The 5,485-nt window shown below is 54.9% G+C and overlaps 1 pseudogene across 1 annotated transcript; it reads left to right on the top strand.

Moving 5' to 3' along the window:
- Positions 1-549: 549 nt before the first annotated feature.
- On the top strand, positions 550-4,914 carry LOC311441316 (cytoskeleton-associated protein 5 pseudogene; annotated as a pseudogene). Its single transcript has 3 exons — positions 550-4,167; positions 4,399-4,691; positions 4,896-4,914. The product of its transcript is annotated as a cytoskeleton-associated protein 5 pseudogene (transcript).
- The last annotated feature ends 571 nt before the right edge of the window (positions 4,915-5,485 follow it).

The raw sequence follows: 5,485 nt of genomic DNA on the forward strand, positions 1-5,485 counted from the left end.
ATCCCAAACTACTCCTTACCCACTCAGCTGCCAGCCTCCCAGTCTCAGCAGGAGCCGTGTGGGCAGAGGGAGGAAGGGTTATGTCCAATTACAGGCTCAGGGGACCAGATGGCTGTGGTGGCACGATGCATGGCAGTCCCTGCCTCTAGACTGCATCTTCCACAGCCCGAACAAACCACCCCTGGGGGCAACGAGGGCTGGAGGTGATGCTGTCTGTGCTGATGCCTCCTCCCAGTGGCTCGGACCCACCTGCAGGAAGAGTGGTCGCTGCTGGTGACAGTGGTGGCACTGGGACCCCACCGCAGTGCTGTGGCTCCCCGTGGGTGGCTCCGACCTCACAATGGCCAGCACTCGTGGCAGGCGGCTCGTGGGCTCCATGCACCCTGCCAGGAGAAGCCCAAAGGTGCCGCCGTAACATCTGCACCTCTCCATTGGCAAGGACACCCCGCGCCGCCCTCTTGCTCCTCGTTTAGGGTGCTTGGAAGGAAACCTGGCCGGCCCTGGAAGGACAGAGCCCAACAGCAGATGTGAAGGGTGGGCTCGAGCAAGATGTGTGAACCAGAGCTCTCGGAGGAAGAGTGCAAGGAAAAGGTGGCAGCGGTGCTTCCCGAAACCTGCATTCAGTATTTGGAAAGCAATGATTGGAAAGAACGGATTTCCAGCATAGAGACCCTGCAGAAGGCTATCAGGGAGATGAAGAAAAGCGAGATACCATGCCAAGCCCTGGTGAGACTGCTGTCACGGGGGTGCAAGGAGACAAAGCTCCAGGTGATGCAGAAGAAACTCCACACAATCACTCTGCTAGCCCAGGAAGGGGACTTCTCCAGGACGTCTGCTCAAATTGTCCTGGAAAGTGTGGTGGAAATGGTGGGAGACGTGCTGTGCAGCACCAGTGCCCAAGGAGCCTTGACAGCTATAGCAGAGGCATGCTCATTGCCATGGACAGCACAGACAGCTGTGGCACTGGCTTTCTCACAGAGTAATTCCAGGATCCAGACCAAAATCTTGGACTGGGTGTCAAAGGCAATCCTGGAATTTGGTTTTGCTGGGATGGAGGCCAAGACACTGATAAATACCCTGAGGATTGCTCTCGCTGCTGCTCAGCCCAGCGTGCAGAGATCGGCCATCACTTTGCTGGGGGTTATTTACCTGTACATGGGAGACCCGCTCAGAGAGCTGATGGAGAGTGAGAAGCTGCCCCTTCTCCCCCAGATAGATGCTGAGCTGAAGAAGGTGCACGGGAAGGTCCCACCAGCTCCCAGCCGTGCCAACCCCAAACCAGGCCTGGGTGATGGGACCCAGGAGGATCACAGAAGAACAGGAGCCATAGACATCAGTGACAGGATCACGCCACAGCTGCTGGCCAAGCTGCAGGAGAAGGATTGGAGCGTCCAGAAGGAGGGCCTGGAAGAGATTGCCTGTATCCTTCAGGATGCCAAACGCATCCAGCCAAACATAGGAGAGCTCCCAACAGCCCTGAGGGCTTGTCTCCATGACCCGAACCCCAGCCTGGTACAGATGGCCCTGAGGGTCCTCCAGCACCTCCCCACAGCCATGGGCTCCAACACTGCACAGCACATGAAGGACTTGGGCCTTCCCCTCATCGCTCTGCTCAGGAACAGCAAGAGCAGCACGAGAGCGGCCGCCCTGGCTGCCGTGAATGCCTGGGCTGCACAGCTCGACATATCACAGTGGCTGGGTGGGCAGGAGGTTTCAGGAGAGCTGGGAGAAGCAATGGCCTTCCAGAAGCAGGAGCTGGCGCGGTGGCTGGCCGAAGAGCTGCCCACCCTGCGGTCAGCTCCCTCGGACCTGCTCCGCTGTGTGCCGCTGCTCTTCTCCTGCCTACAGGACAGCAACGGGGACGTGTTCGCAGCCTCACAGGCAGCCCTGCCCTTCTTCATCATGCACCTTGGCTTTGAGAAGATGGCTGAGGCCACCAGCGAGCTGAAGGCGGGTGCAAGGGACCATGTACTGGCGATCCTGGAGAATTCCAATGCCAGCCTGTCAGCACAACCTGCTGCTTCTGTCGAGTCACTGTCTGGGCACCCTACAGACAACGCCACTGCCACTTTGCCCTCTGTTCCAACCACACCACCTGCAACAACAACCTTCTCTTCACAAGCCTCAGCTGAAGAGCCAGCACCCAAACCCAACAGAGAGCAGAAGCAGGGTCCCAAGGAGCCCACGCCAGGAGAGGAAGGCGTGAAAGACGTGGGTGCAGCCAAAGGGAAAGCACAGGCAAAGCCCACGCTAAAGGATGAGGACAACGCCATACCCATCTTCATTGTTGTCCCCAGGGGGAAAGAGCAAAGACTGAGGGACGAGAAAGGCAGGAAAGTGCTGCAGTGGAACTTCACTGCTCCCAACAAAAGGTACATCGAGCAGCTGAAGGCCCAGATGAGCAGCTGCGTGTCCAGGAGCTTCCAGGTGGAACTGTTCCACCCCAGCTTCCTGCACCAAATCAAAGCCTTGGCCGTGATGATCAGGCATCTGGAGACAGAGAAGGAAGGAGTCATCAGCTGCCTGGACCTGATCCTGAAATGGCTTTCCCTGCGTTTCTTTGACTCCAACACGTGGGTGCTTATCAAGAGCCTGGAGTACCTCAACCTGCTGCTGACTTTGCTGATCCAAGAAAAGTACCAGCTGACGGAGAATGAGGCCCTGTCCTTCCTTCCATACCTCGTCCTGAAGATGGGGGAGCCAAGGAAAGTCATTTGTAAATTGGTGCACGCTGTCCTGAAGGGCACGTGCCTGGTGTACCCAGCTAAGAAGGTGTTCAGCTTCCTCATGGAAGGCATCAAGTTCCAGAACACCAAGCAGCAGGCAGGATGCCTGGTGGAGATGGGTCATCTGCTTGAGATGTACGGCCTGGAAGTGTGTGAGCCCAGCCCTGGCAAAGCCTTGAAGAAGATAGCTGCCTTCCTTGGAGACAAAGACAGAGCTATTCATAACGCTGCTCTAAACATCATGGTCACAGCTTGCAAAACCCATGGGGAAATTGTGCTCAGAATTGTTGGGGATCTCCCTGAAGAATATATGCGGGTGCTGGGACAAACTGCAGAGCAGGAACCTGGCAGGCCACGAGTGTTTCCGGCAAAACAACTTTGTGAAAAGCCTCAACAGGAGTCAAACTCCGGCTGTGAAGGTGTCTGCCAGCAGGCAGGAGGTGCACCCTCAAAGCCAGAGCCCACCAGCCCTGAAGGAGGAAATCTGAATAAGGCAGTTGATGCTCTTCGGTCTCTGCCTCCACATACAGGACAGCACAAGTGCAGGCTGGTCTCCAGAAAATACAAGCACTTAAAACTGAGGGACATCATTCATCTAGAAACGATCCCTGAATTCCAGACCTTGCCCGCCTCCTCAGACACCAACGACACGTGTCATAACATCACCCCTGCTATTAATTCCCTTATTTGTGGCGTCAGAAATAGCGATGCTGACACCAGCATTCAGGCGGTGGAAGAAATTGAGAAGATCCTGAGGCAGAAGAACAAAGCAGAAGCCATGGCTGGGCACGTTAATGAGTTCCTTGTAGCCAGCTTCCAGCCATTCAAGTTGATCCAAAAGCAGAAGGAATCTGATGAGAAATGTGGGAAGGACCAAATCATCCTGCGATGCAAAGGCGTCATCCAGGCCATGATGTTTCTCTTCCAGGAGAAGAAACTGGCTCAGGAGGCCTCGATGGAGGTGCTGAAGGATGTAATGCACAACCTCCTTACCTTAATGCTGGAATTCCTGGAGGGGGACCAAGAGGAGGATCAGAAGCTCATACAGTCCATTAATGTCCTCATGAGAAGGGTCTTAGAAAAATCTGACCAGACGAGGATCTTCTGTGCCTTGCTCAAGCTGCTCCAAGGCAGCCTGAGTGCCGACGGCAGCCCAGATAAGTTTTCTGACCTGTTGGCCAAATGTCTCTGGAGGACTACACGTCTTCTCCCACACACCATCAGCACCATCGACCTGGACCAAATCCTGCTGGATGTCAACACCCTCCTGAAGTCAATCCCAAAGGAGAAACTGAGGCAGTGCACGAACGAGCTCCCCCTGCGGACCCTGAAAACTCTGCTGCACACTTTGTGCAAGCTGAAAGGGGCGAGGATCCTGGACCACCTCACCCTGATCGAGGATGCAGCTGGCTCCGAGGTGGAAGCTTACCTCCGAAAGACGGTCAGTCCTGCTGGGGCAAATAAAACAGCTGTAGGGGCAGGGGGAGAGGTCCCCTGGACAGCTGGCAGGCTTGCAGAGCACAAAACAGGCAATGCTTTAGGGAGCGTCTTCCAGAATATTTGTTCCTAGGAGAGTTTGAGGGAGGGTCTGGAGGAATTGTAGGAATGTAAGAAAAAATGTTTTAAGTGAAAGTTGGAGTATTTCACGGTAAACCTCTCCCTCTTCTTGCAGAGCTATTTGAATCAAAACCTGGCTGTCATCAGAACAGAGCAAAACACCAGAGAACATCTTCCTCCACCCCCCCTGGACAAGTCCCCAGAGGCAGAAGCAGCTCCCCTTGGATCAGCGGAGATCCCAGGAGCTGCTCATCCACCCTGCAGCCTGGAAAACCTGCCACCCACAGCTGGCTCCCCACCGAGGGGCCCGTGTCACGCTTCTCCCTCTGTTCCAGGGCTGCACAGCAGCGGGGTCCCTGAGGGCACAAAGAGACAACAGCAGAAACCGGAGCGGGCCCTGAAGCCAAGGTGGGTGTTTAGTCACCGGTCCCAGAGCTAAGCTGGCACTCTTCTGGGCACCCATTAACGGGCAGGTGGTGTGAATCGTATAACCAATAAAGAAAATCTCTAGCATGGATGCCAGGAGAGGTATCTGGGATCTGGCTTCCCAGGCTTGCAAAGCCCAGGAGCTGGTCTGGGTTTCTGGTTGATGTCTCTGTTGCTGTTTTTCAGAAGCAGGGAAGTGCTGTAGGACTTGTCTGTTTGCAGAGCTCAGTGTTCATAGCAAAACCGAGTCTGGGAGAGAGGTCTCAGGACAAAACAGGGCACAGAAACAGTTGGGATGCTGATCCTAGCTGGACAACCTCCACGAGGGGGTCCACGGCAGCCCCTGACCCACAGATACTGTGAGTGATAAGAGAGAACTGCAGCAGCAGAGGCACCCAGAAGCCTATAGGAGCAAGTGGTCTCTTGCATATTCGCAGCACTTACCCATCAGTAAAGTCTTCAGCAGCAACCAGAAGTGCCCTGAACATCAGGACAATGATCTACAAGGTATTCATGCTTGCCTCTCTTTGCCCCTGACAGACAGCAGCGTGCAATGGGGTATTGAGGTCCAGCATGGGCTTAGGTGCTCATCTGGGGTTTCCCCAACAGTTGCATTGCTTCAGGTGGTGCTAAGAAAGAGAGCAAGGACTGCAAATGTGCTTTGTTCAACAGCTCTGGGCAGGAGCTACTTCCAGCACAGGTAGCACAGCCTGCCAGGAAATCCTGCCTTCTGCCAGGGAAATTTTACATTTTTAGACAGTCCTTTGAAGACAGAG

This window comes from Aythya ferina, assembly GCF_964211825.1.
Source record: "Aythya ferina genome assembly, chromosome: 9".
Classification (NCBI taxonomy): Eukaryota; Metazoa; Chordata; class Aves; order Anseriformes; family Anatidae; genus Aythya; species Aythya ferina.